We start from the raw sequence: 6310 nt of genomic DNA, 5'->3' as shown, positions 1-6310 counted from the left end.
CTTGCTACTTCTCTTCTGGCTGCCTTTCCCGGAGCGAGGATCTTCACGAAAATCTCTCATGGGGAATCCAAGAACCAGGACCTCCACTGACACGATGCAAGCATCTACTGGAACATATCCTTTATCATTCTTTTACTTTTGCCCTATGTGTATCTTTATATTTACAAGGACGTTTCTTATAGAGGACATAATTGTGTCTTACCTTTTTATTACATGTGAAAAATTTGTCTTTTAATTGGCATATTTACACAGCTTTTCCTTAGTGTAATTATGGATACAGTCTGCTTAAAATGTACCATCTTGCTAGCTGCTTTCTATTTATTCCATTTCTTCTTTAACTCTTCTTATACTTTTTAAAAACTAGTTATTTTTATTTAATGTTTACATCTGCTATTGGCTTATTATTTGTACCTCTTTCAAAAAATTCAGTGGTTTCCTGAAGTGTACAATATGCCTCTTTAAGTAATGGTGATCTATAATAGAAATAGAACTATTTCTTAGAAATGAGTTCTAGAAAATATTTAGAAAACTATTTCTTAGAAATGAAGTTTTCTTAGAAACAAATTAAATAGAAAATATGAAACATTTTTCCAAAGTATCTATTGAGGTCAGAAAAATTTAATGTAATAACTGGGGGCAGTCTCCACACCTGGGCCTAATGTAGTATGTACCACTCTCTTAATTTAAAAATGCATAAAGTAGGGGCGCCTGGGTGGCTCAGTTGGTTAAATCAACTTCAAGTTGGGTGGTACCTCAGAGAAACACATTTATCATCGACTGGTTGGGTTTTCAGCAAATTGCTTAGCCAGGCTAGGCAGAGGTTCCTCATCTATTAAATAAAAATATAAAGCCAGGTGGTGTATATCTTATAGCTCAAAGATTAACAAAATTGCACTAATTTAACTCAATTATTCAAATGTCTAGCTTAGGTTCCTGTGGTGATTGGACTTACCGAAGCTTTCTCAGACATGTAAGAATTATTTAATGCTATATTCTTACTGTAGATGTATAAGCAAACCCTTTACGAAACTGTGAGAACAGGACCTAGACTTGAACCTCTTCGATATTAAATATATCACCCTTTTCTTAACCTAGCTCTCAGTAGTAATAACATCGGTAATTATGCTGAGGAAAAGATGCAATTAAAATTAAAGTAATTATAACAATATTTTTATACTAAAAGTCAAGGGTTTTTTTCATTCACTGCTTATCTAGATTCTGAGAGACCTCGATTCATTTAGTGTGTGGAAAACTTCAACTATTTTAATCCCCTAAGGTACCATTTAATTCCCAGTTGGAAATCTTACCATTAAGGGAGTATTAAAATCTTGTGGAAGCTGTTTTCACTATAAAGCCCTATTTTAAAAGATCAATTTCTGGTATGGGATTCTATTGTAATTATTATAATCTGATGATATATTGCTAATGACAGAGTCATAAAATACAAAGTTACCTTTTAAAATAAGTGGGCTCTCAGTGTTGGTTTTTCCCCTATAATTGGAATAAAGTTGGCACAAAATCTTTGTGCTTCCTAATTATTAAGTTTCACAAATTTTACTGTTAAATTCCCTATCTTTTGTCTGAAGCTATAAGTGAAATGAAAAGATACTGAGTTAGGAGTGCCTGGGTGGTGCAGTTGGTTAAGGGTCCAACTCTTGGTTTCATCTCACATCATGATCTCTGGGTGGTGAGATCCAGTCCCACACTGGGCTCTTTGCTCAGCATGGAGTCTGCGTGAGATTCTCTCTCTACTCCTCCCACTCACGCTCTCTCTCTCTCTCTCTCAAATAAATAATTATTTTTAAAAAAAGATAATAAGTTTGTTCACATAATATTATAGCTTTCCCAATAATAAAATAGTTTTTCCATTTTTTGAGTACTACCATGTTTGGACTCTTTACAGTTATTATATTTAATCTTTGTATTATATTAGTTATTCAAGTGAATGATATTATTCTCATTACTATAAAAGAAGCTGAGACTTAGCTGTTACTTCTTTACGGTAATCACCTAGTAAGGAGCATAAGAACAACAAGAAGCTAATACTGTTCAGCTGTTTTTATTTAAATTTCGTACTCTTTCCATAGTCCCATGTAGCCTCAATAATGATGTGGCATTGTAGGAACAAATGCTAGGATTTTCCAGAGAGTTGTATCAAAAAAAGTGGGGTGGAAGGTCAGTGTTCCTGGTCTGAGAAGACAAGGAAGAATGCCTCTCCCTAAGGAAATGGAGCAAAAACTCTGAACAAATAAACAAGCCATTTAGTATTCAGGGCTGACACTCAGGACTGAGACTCAAGGCATGTCTGCTGAAGGAAGGGAATGAATCTGGGCAGGGTGAGTTGGGGCTCTGAAGAAGTGTAAATGAAATGTGACTCACTGGTAAAGTAAACAAGTGAGTGAATGAACGAGCACACAAATCAATAGGACTGGAAAAAAATGTTCGTTTTCATGAATTAAATTTTTCTGACTTCCACACAGGTCTGCTGCCCCAGTTTTTATACCTTACACCAGTTTTTGTGGCTGCCATACAAGGAATGTTCCCGTGACTGCCTTGCTCTGGAGGCCAGGGACATTCGCATTCTAAGTCCCGTGGGACTAAGACCATCTGAGATTCAGTTCTCGGCAGACTAGCACTGCCAGGGCACAATGCAGAGAGCAGACTGAAACACGCCTAGTCTTTCTGAGAGAGAGGCCTTATTTGCCTGTTCAGGAACTCTGGCCTTAGGGGCAGGCGTCTGGTTTGGCACCGTGAGAGGGACCTAGGGAGTTGCGCTCCGGGACTGGAACCCGGTGGGTACCGTCTCTGCACTCATCCTCTGCTCCGGGCTGCTGCCATCTTCCTGAAGGAGCGCAGATATTCTCTGGTGCCTTGACTGTCAGAGCTGCTGCCAGGGGACAGCTCTGTGTCATGTGGCTCTGGTAGCCGGTGAAGCTTATGCTCAGGGGTTATGGAGGACTGCAACCAATGAAGACTTGGTGGTGAAGACACCACCTTTTGGGCACCGCAGAAAGAAAGCCAAAGCTCAGTCCTTCTTTGAAAGAGGCCTATTTGATATCAAAAAGAATGATTTCTCAACATTTGCTGCAACATGGACGGCACTGGAGGAGATAATGCTAAGTGAAATAAGTCAAGCAGAGAAAGACAATTATCGTATGATTTCCCTCATCTATGGAACATAAGAACTAGGAAGATCGGTAGGGGAAGAAAGGGATAAATAAAGGGGGAGGGTAATCAGAAGGGGGAATGAAGCATGAGAGACTATGGACTATGAGAAACAAACTGAGGGCCTCAGAGGGGAGGAACTAATGAATCATCGAACTTTACATCAAAAAACCAGGGATGTACTGTATGGTGACTAACATAATATAATAAAAAATATTATTATAAAAAAATGAAAGAGGCCCATTAGCTTATTGCAGTTGTAGCCTGAGGGGCAGGCTTTTAAATAAATACACATTAAAGAGCGGACTGTAAACCTTTCCAGAGACCTGGGAGGGTGGGCGCTCTCTTTGCACTCTGCCTCTGCTGTGCCCCAGAGCGCTGGCATCTCGGCAGAGGGGGCTCTTCCACGGCTGGCTGCGGTGCCCTGTGTCTGCCCCTACTCTCCAGGGATAGTCAGTCACCCTCGGCCCCAGTGGTGAAGGGTGAGGATTTCTCAAGTCCTCCAAAAAACAGAAGAGAAGAGAACATTCCCCCACTTATTTTTCAAGGCATTATACTGATACCAAAACCAGGCAAGGGCACCACACACATGCGCCCACACACATATTACACACCGATATCCCTGATGAATATACATACAATAATCCTCAACAAAATACTACAAACCTAATTCAATACTATATTAAAAGCATCACATACCATGATCAATTGGGACTTATTCCAGGAGTGCAAGTAGGGTTCAACAACTACAAATCAACGTTATACCCTACATTAGCGATATGATAAACATATTATCATCTCAAGAGATGCAGAGAAAAACCATATGACCAAACTCAACATCGTTCTTTATAAAAACCTCCATTTTATTAAAAAACTTTTTTATAAAAAAAGTAGGTATAGAGGGAATATACCTCAAAATAATAAAGGCAATATATGATAGGCCTAGAACTAACATCAGACTCAAGAGTGAAAAACTAAAAATTTTCCTCTAAGATCAGGAACAAGACAAAGACGCTCTCACTCTCACCACTTCTATTCAGCACAGTATTGGAAGTCGTAGCCAGAGCAAGCAGGAACAAAAGAGAAATAACCAGCATCCGAACTGTGAAGAAGTAAAACTGTTACTATCTACAGATGACATGACAGGTGCGGAAAACCCTAAGGACTCTGAGGGTTAAGACTCTACGAAAAAACTGTTACAAGTAATAAGTGAATTCAGTAAAGTTGCAGGATACAAAATCAACATGATGAAAGAAACTGAAGAAGACACAAATACATGACAGATACTCTGTGCTTGTGGATCGGAATAATTAACATTCAAATGTCAAGCAATCTACAGTTCAATGCAATGCCTATCAAAACTTCGAGGGCATTTTTCATAAATGCAGAACAAACAGCTATGTAATTTGTACGGAACCACAAAAGACCGTGAATATCCAAAGCCAACCTGTTTTTTCAATTGGAAACACCAATTCCCTAATTTCAGTATATATTACAAAGCTATAGCAATCCAAATATTATGGTATTGGCATAAAAACAGATGTGGTGATCAATGGGACAGAATAGAAAGCCCAGAAATAACCCATACATATGTTGTCAATTGATCTCTGCTAAAAGAGTCAAGAAAACACAATGGGGAAAGGACCTTCTCTTCTGTTGGTAGAACTGGACGACCACATGCAAAAGAATGAAACTGGATCACTATCCTCCACCATCCCCCAAACTTATCAAAATGGATTAAAGACTTGAATGTAAGACCCGAGACCATAAAACTCCTAGAAGAAAACACAGGTAGTAAGCTTCTTAACACTAGTCTTAGTGATGGTGTTTTGGGACTTGACAACAAAAGCAAACGCAACCCAGGGGAAAAAGCAACCTGTGGGACTATATCAAACTAAAATGCTTCTGCATGGCAAAGACAGCCCAATTACAAAACAAAAAGGCAGCCTATTGAACAGGACAGAATATTTGCAAATCATCTATCCATAAGGGGTTGATATCCTAAATATATAAAGAATGCAGACAAATTTGTAGTGAAAAAACCAACCAAACAACAACAACAAAAAAAACACAATCTACCGGATTTAAAAATGGGCAGAGGATCTACATAGATATTTTTCCAAAGAATACATGCAGATGGCCAAACCAGTATATAAAAAGATACACAACATTACTAATCATCAGGGAACTACAAACCAGGAGCACAATGAGATCTCACCTCACACCTGTTTAGATGGCTAACATCAAGGAGACAAGAGATAACCACTGTTGGCAAGGATGTGGGAAAAAGGAAAACCTTGTGCAGTATTGTCATGCATGTAAGCTGGTGCAGCCATTACGGAAAACAGTACTGAGGTTCTCAAGAAATTAACAGTAGTACTACCATACGATCCAGCAATCCTTCCTCTGGATATCTATCCAAAGGAGACAAAATCGCTGTCTCAGAGAGAGATCTGTACTCACCTTTTCACTGCAGGATTAGTTACTATAGCCAAGACAGGGAAACAAAATAAAAATCCACCGATGGATAAAGAGACAAAGAAAATGTGGCATATTTGTACAGTGGAATATTTTTCAGCCTTAAAAACAAGGAAATCTTTCCATTTGTGACAACATGGATGGAATTGGAGGGCATTATGGTAAGTGAAATAAGCATGTTAAGTTAAAGACAAAACTACATGGTATCCCTTTTATGTGGAAACTTAAAAAAAGAAAGAAAGAAAGTTGAACTCACAGAAGCAGAAAACAGAATAATAATTATAAGGGCTGGTGGGGGGGGGGACGGGCAAATGTTGGTCAAAGGGTGCCTTCAATTACAGATGAATAAACTCTGGAAATCTAACGTACACCAAGGTGAATATAGTTAGCAACACTGTGTTGTATACTTGAAATGTGCTAAGATAGTAGACCTTATGTGTTTTCACCACACACACAATAAAGGTAAATATTTGTGGTGATGAATGTTATTAAAGTTATTGAATAACTTTATCGTGGTAATCATTTCACAAATTATACATATGTCAAATTATCACAATGAACACTTTGTATACAATTCACTAAAGATGAAAAAATAAATTTTTAAAAAAATTTAGGTATAATTAAAACACAACATTAGTTTCAAGTGTACAACATAATGATTCAGTAT

Source organism: Ursus maritimus, unplaced genomic scaffold, assembly GCF_017311325.1.
Source record: "Ursus maritimus isolate PB19 unplaced genomic scaffold, ASM1731132v1 scaffold_5, whole genome shotgun sequence".
NCBI lineage: Eukaryota > Metazoa > Chordata > Mammalia > Carnivora > Ursidae > Ursus > Ursus maritimus.
Note: the sequence above shows the minus strand (reverse complement) of the source record.